Raw genomic sequence first — 10,690 nt, 5'->3', positions numbered from 1 at the left:
TGAATCAATGCACCCCCTCCCCCATTCGGACGCAATAACCCAGCTCATTGGGTCAAATCAACTCCGCGCAGGATCAGCGCAGCGCGGGCTGACTGAATTCGAGGTGGAGGTGGATGCCACACACACGCTGTAATATTTGGAGAAATAAGGTTCGTATCAATATATTTATACATTTGACATGTATTTTTAAACATATTTACACACATACCATTATAATGAGCGAACGAGCGATAAAAAGGCAAAGAAATGTGCGACAACAGTCACGTTTACATGACATTAAATGCACCGCCAGATTCGCTCGTTTTGGTTTGCTGGTAATGCCTGCTGGATAGTAAATACGTTTTCTTCAGTTTTTATGTGTTAAACGACCCTTTTGTCAAAGTCTTACGTTTCTTCTTAACTGTTTAATGACATAATTTACTTCAAAGTCCATTAAGTCAATTAATTTCAATGCCACGAGATCAATGTGATGTAAACGTGCATTCCTTGACTTGCCCATCCCCCATCTTACTGCATGCAGTGCTAAGTCAAAACAACCCAATTTTTGGGTCATCTGTCGCGGGCATATTTTGGATCGTTACAGGAGAAAATATTTTAAAAACAAACTGACTTCAGCCTTTTTTTCTGGTGAAATAAAGGTTTGTATTGGTCTTTTTATCATTGAATCGTTACCGATTGGCAAAAATGTCCCATTCTGATTTTAAATTATCACTTAACGTTATATGATAGATCATAAAGCATCCTGCATTTGCGAGCACCAGAGATAACGTTACCTATTTTTTTTTCTGTCTGATGCGTTTCGGGTTTTTTTTCACAATAAAAATACATTTCTAATAATTTATTCATTTAATAAATGTATTATTATTTGAAATCCAGGTAAGTGTCAATTAATCTTGGACTAAAATATATTGTTTTTTCCCCTCAGACCTGCTCTTGACTGTCCGTGGTGGCAAATCCACAGCCTTTAGCTGGAGGTGACACTTTTATCTCATCTAATTTGAATGATTGCCATACATTGATCATAATACAATTACCATAAACCATAAAAAACAGCTGTTACTATTATTAAAAAGATCCGGTAACGTTATTGTGGTTATACCCGTTTAGTTAAAGGGTTAACGTTACTTCACCCAATAATCAAAATTATGTAATTAATAAGTCACCCTCATGTTGTTCCAAACCCGTGAGACCGTGAAACTGTCTTCCGAAGATGAACGGAGGTCTTACTGGTTTGGAACGACTTGTGAGCAAATTATGAGCAAAGTGAAATGTTAAGCAGTATAATTCAGGAATCAGTTTGCATGGAGTTTAGAAACATCCAGGATTTACTAGTTAAAGTGTTGAAAAGCTCTGAAGAGTATTTCTGTTTTTATGAAAACTAATCCTTTTACATGTAAAAAATGTTCATAAGCCTCTATTTGATTAACAGCATTGCTATTTCTTTGTCCAGTAGAATCAACCGTATCTGAAGAGAGAGCTGAGGAAATTAAACAATGGCTGAGAAACAACACACAGCCCATCAGCCAGGTGGAACAGTACATCTGAAAAATATGTTTGAGGTCCTCCATGAGTTTCCTCGGCTAACTACCTCAGGCATGGTATGTTAACATAATGTCTTTGTCATATGGTAACATGAGTTATATTAAGTCTTTTTTGAGAAGTTTTTTTTGTTATTTTTGCTTTTAGATTGCACAGGACTTTCACATTTTACATTAAGATGAAGCCCCAAAACTGTTTGAAAAATGGCTGGTATACTGACAGGATCTTGCTTTTTGTGAGCGAGAAGCAAAGCTTTCATGTACAGCTGAAGAAATGACAGAAGGTTAAAATGTTTCTACAATATTTTGATATTATGGGCCAGATTTACTAATAGCTTGCACCATAGTACTGTCAGGATTAATATAGAAATGCAGTGATGAAAAAAATCTGTGTTTTTTTTTATTTGCATATTGTCAGTGGATCAACAGCACAACTTTACACTTCAGTCTACACTTTTATGGGATTTTGGACTCACGCTAATTTGACCTTTTTAGTAAATCTGGCCTTATATTCTCAATGACAACTCGCTACTGTTTTTACTAGTGTTGATGAATGTAATATTATTTTCCTACAGATGCAAAGGGAAATCTTGACTAAAGCTATTACCTGTTTTGCTTCTACCTCCACCCTACAAAATTGGCAGAAAAACAGTCCGACCCAGCATTGATGAAAGCAAAAAAGCTTTCATTGACATTCAGCCTGTAAGTACAACTTTACAGAAATTTACTTCAATCATTTAATGACTTCACCAGGTTGAATACACTACCATTCAAAAGTTTGGGATCGGTATGATTTTTTAAATGTTTTTAAATTAAGTCTCTTCTGCTTACAAAGGCATTTATTTGATCCAAATACAGCAAAAATAGTAATGTTGTGAAATATTGTTACAATAAATTAATATTTGCCATTTGAATATATTAAGAACATTTTTTTTTGTGATCAAAGCTGAATGTCCAACATCGTTATTCCAGTCTTATATATAGTAACATGTTGACAAGATATGCTCCATAAGAACTTTGTAATTTAATTTATAATGTATCTTGGATAAATAAGTCTGAGCTCACAATTTTTTTTTCTGTAGATAATTTTCATTACTAAAACATCTTACTGGCAAATTTCTAGTGTCCTAGCTATAATTAATTTTACTAGACAGATAAAAAAAAGTCTTTTTTTTTCAGTTTCACACTCTAGCAAGTTAAGGTCTTTTGCTTTTGTAGGGCAGAATATTAAATGTAGAAATTAAAGTAAAATTAAAGTATTTCAAGTGTTACCAAAACTCTTTTGACTTGCTTTGCATCCCTGTCAGTGGCTCTGTCAAAGTGGGCCAGATCAAGCTGTAATAATTTTCAGGTATTTTGCCTCATCCAAAGCTCTGGCTATACAAGACCTACTGTTTCTAAAGACTGCTTGATTGAATAAACAGTTTCGAATGAATCCCCAACCCACCACCCATACCCACACCACTGACACTCCCATTCTGTTACACCTTTATTCATTTGCATTATCTGTCCTTTAGGTTGGAACAAATATGGTGGAGTACCTCCAGCAGGCTGAAGCATCAAGACCTTACCCATATGTCCTGTAACTTGAAAATGGACACATTGCGTCGCGGGCATTTGTCATCCTCGCAGGAGAAGCTTTGGAACAAAGAACTATTGTTTAAGGGGAAGTCATGGCCTAATGGTTAGAGAGTTGGACTCGCAATTTAAGGGTTGTGTGTTCGAGTCTCGGGCCGACAGGAATTGTAGGTGAGAAGAGTGAATGTATAGTGCTCTCTTCCACCTTCAATACCATGACTTAGGTGCCCTTGAGCAAGGCATCGAACCCCAAACTGCTCCCCGGGTGCCGCAGCATAAATGGCTGCCCACTGCTCCGGGTGTGTGTTCACAGTGTGTGTGTGTGTGTGTGTGTTCACTGCTCTGTGTGTGTGCACTTTGGATGGGTTAAATGCAGAGCGTGAATTCTGAGTATGGGTCACCATACTTGGCTGAATGTCACATCACTTTCACTTCACTTCATTGGGAAAGTAAATGTATGTTTCAAATCGTTTTATGTTTTTGATGTAAACTAACCGAAACATTGTTTCTATATTAGGGAGTTTATTCATAATATTTTTGAGTTGGAGGGAAGTGAATCCCCAACAGTGAAATTTTTGCACTGGGCACTACATTCTTGCAAGTAGATTATAAGAGGTTCTTTGAACAAACAGTGGTTCAAGAACACGAGGTAGCATTTTAGTTTAAGTTTTATTTGCACATGAGATTTTTGTTCTGTTTTTTTTATTTTTTTTTTATAAACAACTGTTTTATTGCTTGAGGAAGAGTATTACTTTATGCGTACTGATTATCAATTACATTTTTATGTAGGAATCTTTTACTGCCAATACGTTGTATTTCATAGATTTATTTTTGTGTTCATTTTGTAGACTTAAAACAACAGGTCCATAATGTAGACTTAAAACGAATGTGCTTTGTAACAAACAGTTCTTGAGGTAAAGTATTTTAGTTTTAATTTCATGTGCATATGGATTATTTAAAAATAAGTATTTATTTGTATATTTAAAAAAACCTTGAGGTTTTTTGGAGTTCATGAATTTCATGAGCATATGGATTAAAAATAATATGAATAATTTTTTAAATGCATTACTAAACCTTGTGGTTCTTTGGAGTTTATGAATTCAAATGTTTTTTTCTAAACATTTACAGTTTAGAAAAGTTACAGAGGCAAACCATAAAAATGAAAGAAATTGTTTTAAATACTGTTTATAAATGGAATTTTATTTTTTTAGTTTTGTATGATCTCTTGAATTTTTGGTTGAGGTAAAGTGTAATTACAAAGTGTAATATGCTGAAAGAAAAATAAAGATAATACAATGTTGTTCTGTTTGTTTATTATGTGGTATATTTAATGTTAAAAGGAATAAAAATTCCTTTGAAAATATAACCCATTTATGAAATCAAATTAACCCATTATTTTTGTAAAAATAACCAATTTTTGGGTAGAAAAAACAACCCATTTGCTGGGTTAAAATTAATAACCCAACTTCTTGGGTTAGTTTAACCCCATATGGGTTCTGTCCTATATTTACCCAGCAGTTGTGTTAAAAACAACCCAATTTGGGTTGTTTTTAACCCAGTGTTTTTTAGAGTGTGTACTTGCCAGAAGGAGCGTTAGTGGAGTTTGACAGTATGGTTGCGAGCCCTGCCCACACTCCCACCACTGAGAGTAAATGTTTACTGGACTTGGACACTATTTTTCAGTTTGTAGCTTTCCCTAAGCCTGCCTGTTTCCATTCACCTGTCTGATTTACTGGTCCCAACTAGCCTGCCACTCCCACCTCCTCTACAAATTGGATTGAAACATTTTGGCTACGTTCACACTGTCAGTTTATGGCACTGACAACTGCATTTACTTTAAGGTGTGAGTCTCGAAATGTCCCGTTCACACGGAAGCTTACAGTAACGTCTTGAATACTGTCTGTATGAACGAGCAATGGGAGTCAAGTCTGTATTCCTTACCAGTTACCATAGCGACAGTGATCGAAGTAATATCAAAGATGTCCATAAAACTGAAAGGCTTATCATTTTATGACAAGAGTCCAATCGAGCCGCGAGTTCATCCATCAAACCTTCATAAATGGACTGCAGCTTTTATATTTGTGTGGAGAGCAGAGCATTTGAGTAGGTGCAGTCATGGCCTAATGGTTAGAGGTTGGCCTTGTAACCCAAAGGTTGCGGGTTCAAGTCTCAGGTCTGGCAGAAGTTGTCAGTGGGGGGAGTGAATACCCAGTGCTCTCTTCCACCTTCAATACCACAACTTATGTGAGATGCTTGAGAAAATACAGAACCCCCAACTGCTTCCTGAGCACCTTATCACATGGCTGCCCACTGTTGGGTTAAATGCAGAGCACAAATTCTGAATATAGGTCACTGTACTCTGGCACTCTTCACTATCACTGGAAACACACTGTAGAAATATGTTTGTGCATCAGAGCAGATATTTTGCACTTTATAACATGATAGACACCTAGTTGTCCAGGGCCAGGTTTCTCGATAACTACTGATCTTAGCTCTTAAAAGCATTTTCTATGAGTCATTTTACGATTGTGCTTTAAGTGCTACCATCATGCCTTAATATTATTCATAGTATTATAACACAATATTATTATATTATTTTATACTTTACATAATAATATACTTATTAATGTAGTACTTAATGTAGTACTTCAGTATATAATATAGAGATTTTATTTCCAGGTACAATGACCTGCTGGTTTACATGCAAGTCAGCAAGTCATTGACAGATTTTTTTATTTTTTTTATTTTTTATTTTATTTTTTCAGTCATTTAATTTAAATGTGTATTTCCTATTTTTTATGGCCCTTTAAATTATTTCATTTATATATTAATTAATAACAACAGCAATAACAATAAAAAACAACTAATAAAGTGTACAATAAAGGACAATCAAATACTTATATTATAATCACATTGCACTTGAACAAAGTTAAAAGTGCAATCTGCATATTGTCCTGTAGTTGACTCCATAAATCTGTCTTCTTATGATGCACTTAGGGCTTTAAGATCACTCCAGAGCACTCATCTCCTCAATCCTTATAGCCACTCTTTCTTTCCAGTCACTTTTGCTCCCCATCAGTCCCTCTATTTGACTTACTCTCAGTAGTGGAGTTCCATCTTGGGCCAGCCGGGGGTCTTTGTCTCTTTGACCTGAGAAGCCCGTGGCTCTGCCTCCGGCCTAGGAAGGCTCCACTCGACTTTGTCCTGCTTTCCTGCACCATAGACCATCATACATTCTCCCTGTCAGTTGGCTCAACCTGTGCCTTGCCTCCACTACTGCTGCTCTCCAGCACTCCACCCCTTCGGCTACATCCCGCTCTGCTCTCCCTCAGGCTCTGCCTCCATCGGTCACTCCACCTCACCCTCTGGCCAGTGGGTAACCACCTACATCTCAAGCGATCATCGCTAGAGCTCCGTCATGGCCAACTGGATCCTCAGCATCGCTCCACCTTTTTGGCTTTCTGTTTCTGCTGTTGGTTCCACCTTCATTGCCTCCGGACATCATCATGGCGGTGTGCATTCCCATCATGCCTTGGCTCCTCCCTCCAGTGACGCTAACATGGAGTGCAGTCCTGTCTTTGGCCTGGATCTCCACCTACATTCTCCTGCTTAAGAGTCTTGCCTGGTCATCTCCTCCACCTACACCTCCCTGGATTTTGTGTGTCGTCCTCCTACCAGTTGTCCAGTAGTTTGTGTCATTCTCTTTTGTTGTGTGTTGTTAATAATTCTTGTTTGGTCTTTATATATATATTTAATAAAAGACCAAACAAGAATTTATACTACCCTGTGTTGGATTACCTGTGAGTTGGATTGAAGACTTTAAAAACATTCTTTGTCTCACTGTTTTTGTGAACAGCATAGCTGTGACATTAGAATGTTTATATTTTTATACTTCAACATATAATTTGAAATTGATGTAATTGTAATTAATTGTGATATTTACTAGCAAAGACAGCAAATACCACATTGATTTTAATATGAAATTTTCAAGTAGAAAGACTGAAATAGTAATATCTTGTAAAACCTAATCCAGGAATCATTTACAGCTTCCAAAATGTGAAGTTTTATAGTGTGCATTCTCAGATATTTTCATAAATTTTAACATTTATTTGACATTTAATGGATGAAATAGTTTTTTGAAGAGCTAAGCATCTAAAGAGCTAAGATACAGATAAGCTTGAAAGATCATATCAATATTTTTGCCCATATGTAATATTACATTTATATAATATTTCCTCTAACAAATGTTTAGACAAAAAAAAAAAAAAAAACTATATTTGTATATATATTTATAATTGATTTATATAATCTAATATTGGATCTTTCCACATAATGTATTTAAGTGTGTCACAATGAGACACTAAAATCGCATTGCCCATTTACATAAACATTTTTAGAATGGACTAACATTCACTAATGTACCATGTCTTCCTGGTCCTAGAGAATGCAGCATAATGCACCTCTAAACCAAAAAGCTGCACAGTTAATGACATAAAAGTCCTCAAAATGCAGTTTCCTCCAGACCCATCTCAACTCTCCATCATCTCCTTTTCTCTTTCCCAAAGGGTTTTCCTCTGACCACTGGCGCTAGAAATGGTGTCCACTGTCAAACTGGCATGAGGGCTCATCCAGTCAGCGCTGAGAGAGGAAACAGATGGAGGCAGCAGCCCATCAGCTTGGAGCGCAGCTTCTTCCCAGATTTAAAATACTCCGGTTGTGAGAAGCCCCTGCAATTACATTAAAGTTTTTGATTTGAGCACTTTGTTGTTTGGCATAAAACAAACAAACAAACAAAATAAATAAATAAATAAATAAATAAATAAATAATAAATAAAAAACTCTTCTTCTTCTGACATGCATTTATTGTGCAATCTGGGAAGTTTAGAGGCTTTTGGAATTGGCTAGTGTTTTTACATGTGCATTGCCAATAATATTATGATCTTCACAACTGCTCAACTGGCAAAAAAGATTTTTATTATTATTATATTATTATTTTATTATTATTATTCCAGATCAAAACTCATGTTGTTTGCTGAAAATCTTACCCTTGACAAACTACTTGAAAAATAAATGTTAACCACACACACACACACACACACACACACACACACACACCGATATATATATATATATATATATATATATATATATATATATAGATATAGATATATATAATTAAATAAGTATTTTAAGTACTAAAATAAGAAATAAACAATAAATAAAATAAAATAAAGAATTAAATAGAAATTACAGGAAATATTAACAAAAATTGCAAAATGAATCTTTAGTTAAAGTCAATACAATGAAATATATATAAAGCGTCTGTTATACTTATAAAGCCCGGATTTGTTGTCAGTTTTAATATGTTGGAATATGTAATTTATTCCTGTGATCAAAACTACATTTTCAGCATTATTAATCCAGTCTTCAATGTCACATGATCTTCAGAAATCATTCTAATATGCTGATTTACTGCTCAAGAAATTTATTGATCCCAAACATTTGAATGGTAGTATACAATATTTGAAGAAAAGTAACCAAAACATTAGTATGCTGTTTATATATATATATATATATATATATATATATATATATATATATATATATATATATATATATATATACTGAAGATACGACTCATGTTCTTAATTTAAAGCACTATATTCTTCTGAGACCATAAATCAATATTCCCCTCTTTTCCACAAATCAACTATAGTGCAGTTCAATGTGTTGCGTCAGAATTCAAATTTGGTAATGAGAAACAATCAATAATGTCAGTGATGTTTCGACATCTCTGGTTTGATGTAAACTGCACCGCTGGAATCATCTTTGATTTGAATGCTATGGTGGAAGGGAACATTATCACTGAGTAACAACGTACATTTCAATCCATTTCTGTTCACAGTTAGAGAGCATGAGGAATGAGGCTGTGGTGAGAACAGGAGGGACGCAGGTGAGGGAGATAAATGACAGCTGAACTGAGCTCCCCGTTTATCTGATTAAATTATAATACTTAAATGAGTGAACAGAGGCAGTCACAAGGTATCTCAAATCCACTCAGTCAAATTTAGGTAACATACAAGGTGAGATTGATTGCCCCTGCTAAGATTAATAACCCTCACCCTCATTCCCAGCCTAGCCCGTCACCTTTACGCTCGCCAGTCTGTTACTACACTAGTCAGTCTGAAATCAGCACTTTATCACTTCTGCCACATTAACACACTCTCTGATTTCAACATGCATCAACCTCACCATTTGATCACAATCAGTTTGCAAACATTGCAAATGCACATCATGAACACATGTAAATCTGGCCTTTTCGATGTCCATTCACATCCATTCACAAAAGCAGCTGCATTTAGTATTTTGTAGGGATGATGTTGTTTTTGTGACATTTTCATTCCATGGCAATGTATTGTTTGGATTCAGAAGTCATGCTTCTGGTTCAAATTGTAATAATGTCGGACAAAGCAAACGGAAAAGTCCTAATTAAAATGAAAATGTACTCAGATGAGTCACTTCTGCTATCTCTGTCTTCACCTGCTTGCTGCTCAACTATCGTTTCATTCTAAGCCGAGGAATCAGCTGAAAACCAGTGTGCTGGTCTTTTGTTTGTGCAACAAGCACATGAATATAAATCTTAATTAATTCCTTAAGCGTATTTTATTTTTTTCAATCATGTGTGTTGTTTTAAAGATAACTATGCAGCGGTTGTCACTCTTTAGTAGATATTGCAAAATGGTGTTTAAGTCACATTACTGGTGTGGCAAGAAATGTAAAAATAAAAGCCATGTACATACTGTGAAGTTTCAGGAGTGACAACCATATTTAAATATGTGAGAGATTCCCCTAAATGATTGTTTTGTGTGTGTGTGTGTGTGTGTACAGAACAGAATTAAATCTCAATATTGCAATGATTGATTCAATGGTAACCATAGAAATGTTTTGGGCATCTCTTGCATTTAGTATCTGCTATGTTTAACCAAAGTTTTATTACAGCGACTAAAGCTTTTTTTTTTTTTTTTACCTACTATTGCTGTATCATCTGCAAATTTTATTGTAAGATGCTCAGGTGTATTACTTCTACACTCATTAGGGTAAAGAGTGAACAATACTGGTGAGATGACACTGCCCTGTGGGGATCCTGTGTTGGTCATAATCGGGGAGGACACAGCCTCATTTACCCTAACACACTGTGTTCTCTCCGTCAGAAAGGACTCAACCCATCTCATTATTTAAGGATTTACCCCTAACTGCCCCAGCCTCTCCATCATAATGTGGGGGCTGATGGTGACCAAGTTTTATTTATATCATTTATTTAATATGAGAAATTTCTTTAGTCATGTTTGAAATGTTGAAAAAAAGGACAGACATACTTTCACACAATAAATATTGAAATGGTTTTGTGCAGTTATTGTTGGGCTGCAAAACTGTTGTTACAGTATGGTTGCGAGTCCGTCTTAAGCCTGGGCTTAACCCTCTTAAAGGTCCAGTTGCCCCCCTACATTTTGTTAGTTGACATCTTTCAACTATTGAGAGTATAAAAGTGTTTTAAGGGAGAGCCAAATGTGCCC

General features: G+C 35.5%; 1 long non-coding RNA gene across 4 annotated transcripts; it reads left to right on the top strand.

Moving 5' to 3' along the window:
- On the top strand, window positions 1-3,287 carry LOC113059825 (uncharacterized). Of its 4 annotated transcripts, none has more exons than XR_003278163.1 (5): window positions 1-149; window positions 926-974; window positions 1,454-1,598; window positions 1,687-1,822; window positions 3,056-3,287. It is a non-coding gene; the product is annotated as an uncharacterized LOC113059825 (long non-coding RNA). The 4 variants fall into 4 exon arrangements; XR_003278160.1 differs by having other exon boundaries at window positions 1,451-1,598; XR_003278161.1 differs by lacking the exon at window positions 3,056-3,287 and adding an exon at window positions 2,114-2,132 and having other exon boundaries at window positions 1,451-1,598.
- Window positions 3,288-10,690: the final 7,403 nt, after the last annotated feature.

This window comes from Carassius auratus, chromosome 41 (assembly GCF_003368295.1).
Source record: "Carassius auratus strain Wakin chromosome 41, ASM336829v1, whole genome shotgun sequence".
Taxonomy (NCBI): Eukaryota; Metazoa; Chordata; class Actinopteri; order Cypriniformes; family Cyprinidae; genus Carassius; species Carassius auratus.
Note: the sequence above shows the minus strand (reverse complement) of the source record. Positions and strands in the feature narration are given on the sequence as shown.